The 2,988-nt window shown below is 40.0% G+C and overlaps 1 long non-coding RNA gene across 1 annotated transcript; it reads left to right on the forward strand.

Moving 5' to 3' along the window:
* Window positions 1–215: 215 nt before the first annotated feature.
* Window positions 216–2,260, forward strand: LOC114137758 (uncharacterized). Its single transcript, XR_003594095.1, has 3 exons — window positions 216–308; window positions 1,378–1,442; window positions 1,953–2,260. It is a non-coding gene; the product is annotated as an uncharacterized LOC114137758 (long non-coding RNA).
* Window positions 2,261–2,988: the final 728 nt, after the last annotated feature.

Consider the following 2,988-nt stretch of genomic DNA (forward strand, 5'->3'; position numbering starts at 1 on the left):
AGTAAAGTGTTCTTGAACTGACCTGCTGAGTATGACTGTATCTGGTTGTATACACAAGATGCATGATCAAGTTATGGTTATGGTTGGGGGGAGGGGGTTATTAAGCCAATGTTGTGCCCCCCCCACTGGTCAAAAATGGTCGGTGCGGGGGGAGGGGGGTGCGCAGTAAGTTGTAAGGTCCCACCAAAACTTTGACCAAACCTACGCCCTTGGCTTCTTCTGTTACCTGTTAGCATCTATTAACACCCACTGCAGCAGAACCAGAGCCCTGCTCTGTCAAACAAATGGTTCTGTTAGGACTCAATCAGGTATGATCTGTGCTTTGCAAATTTGCTCAACTTTAAGACAAATTGTTAGACTATATTTTTGAGATGTTATAAAAGTGCAGTGAAATGGTTATTCCTATTTTCATTTTCAGGTTAGAGGCAAAATTTTATGATTTTTTTTTTAATGTTAGAAGTTGTTGCCAGACCCCATCAGTTGTGAACAAAGAGCCATGGCACCTGGTTTTTCGGTTAGATGATTCTCATTTCCTGCTGGGAAAACAATTTGAGGAGAAATATTTCATTCAAAAGAGGCATCTAGACATCATTTGAATGTTTAGGTATCTCATCAGTCACTTAAAATCCCAGAAGAGTTTACACTGAGCAATTTATTGTTCAATGATTTTACATAAACAATGTTGTGAAAAATATTTGATTCCATTAAAGAATTCTTGTTTTCTCTTCCTTTTTTTGGTCACACTTCAATGTTTCAGATCATTAAAAGATGTTTTTAAATCAATACTAACAAAAAACCCTAAGTAAATACAAAAAGCTGTTTGCTAATTAAGATTTGATTAATTAGAGGAAAAAGTAAATTATCAAACCAAATTTCCCTATTAATGTTAAAGCAACATAATATTCATCTGTACCCAACAGGAAAACAACATATGACTAAAAGGGATTTGGTTTTTGTTATAGAATAAGATTTATTACAATCAGGCGAATTAAAACAACAATCCAGTGTTAGAGGTTTGATACGTCAGATGACGAAATGTTCTGTCCGTACGCCTGGATCTAAACTTTACTGGGAAATGTTCTGTTCATTCAGCTGAGCCTTCTTTCTATTTCAATAATAATAAAACATATATATGACTGTAGCTCATCCTTTCCAAGCACCTCTTTTAACAGCGGTGTGGTGGATTATCAGGTATGAGAGGATTTTAAAGGACAGGTAGACTGTCATCCTCCTGTGCTGTGGGAGGATTTGTTGATAACCTTTAGCCAGACTACTTCCGAACGCGCTCGTATCGCTGTTGAAGAAATTGGAACTTGCTTTATCTGGGCAGAGGCAACACTCACTTCTCATACATTTCATTTTCTTTCACAATGACAGCTTAGGCGAGAATGGATTCAAAGCATGCCCCTGACCCAGAGGAACAGGTTTCATCACTGACGTCAGTGAGTGTGTGAGAGAGCAAACACTTTGAAATGATCCTGCTGCTTTCTTACATTACTGTACCCCATAGCTCCAAGGATTTCCATCACTCAGTAATTTACAGCAATGATTTGTATGTTCAAACATCATACTTCTTGTCCTCTTGCAGGTTTATCTGTACAAATACCTGCATTGCTGTATCAAGAGTTACTGTTTAAATAGTGTGACAGTCCTCATGAGAGGGACCATGGTGAAATGTTTGCACAGGAAATATGTGATTTTGGACAAATGCTGGAAATAGAATGTCTTAGGTTTTCCAGAACCTAGAAGAAGTTATTAATATTTTCCCCCAAAAGCTGCGGGTTTTGCAGGCTAAACATTCTAGTTAAGATAATATAACTAATGATGCCCCGATTTATTTGCACCGATTTCCTTAATTTTGGGAGCTCAGCAATTGGTCGAAGCTGATCTTATTTACTTCAGCAAAGGTCTCAAAATGAGCCACTGTTCTCTTCTGCTCTGCTGTGTTACAGATTTGACTGATGCACCAGGTTGTCTCTGAACGTTCACAGTTAACAACAGTTACCCCACTGTTGCCAACTCAGCAACTTTCTTGTTATTTTTAGCAACATTTAAGACAAAAACCTTTGGTATCAACCGAAATCGGAATCATCAGGTCAGGTTTTTTTAAAGATCGGTGATCTAAAGTCTCTGTCTGGGCTTCTTATGGGTCATGTTTCTGCAGCCTTTCTTCTTCTCTATTGATGTGGTGATCCAGCTGACTCATGTGAGGCAAAAAAAGTGTTTCTGTTGCAGTTTTGCAAAGTATGTGTGGGGATTTGTCAAGAGAGATTAAATACCTAACTAGCTAGTGCAATCAAAGATGTGTGCTTGTTGCTTTTTTTTTTTACCCTGCCAGTCGGTCTTTTTTTGTGGGCTCTAGTGTCCCTTATATGACAGTAGACTGACAGGAAACGGGAAAGGAGAGGGGGGAAGGCATGCGGCAAATGTCGTCGGGTCCGGGAGTCGAACCCGCGACAGCCGCGTCGAGGACTCAAGGCCTCCAAATACGGGTCGCGCTAACCGCTACGCCACCACGGCACGCCCCGCTTGTTGCTTTTTTATTGTTGTCATAGCAACTGAGTAGCAAGTATGAGACAGTTATGGTTGACAACGAGGGACATACAGAACAGCCGTCTGTAACTTTGGGGCAGAAGCTACTGGACTGCTAATGCTTGCACACATGCAATTAAGCACTGACTAAAATTCTTAAACATATTAAAAATATATATTTTTTACCAGAGTAAAAGTGATCAGAGCAGATTCTTGATGTCATTCACGGCTGTGGTTAATGTTTCCAGGCCAAACTTGCCAACGTTCAGCACTCAACTCCATTGTTTGACAGCCTTTGTGTTTCCAGATTTTTGGGATGTAGTGAAAACTGGGTGACCCGTCCGCACGCTTAGAACATCCGTTCACTGAACATAAAATCATCATTACAAGCTTCATAAACAATCCTTAGGTTACACATTCAGCCTAGATGGCTGGCAGCTACAAAGTTCCTGTCCT

Source organism: Xiphophorus couchianus, chromosome 22 (genome assembly GCF_001444195.1).
Source record: "Xiphophorus couchianus chromosome 22, X_couchianus-1.0, whole genome shotgun sequence".
Classification (NCBI taxonomy): domain Eukaryota; kingdom Metazoa; phylum Chordata; class Actinopteri; order Cyprinodontiformes; family Poeciliidae; genus Xiphophorus; species Xiphophorus couchianus.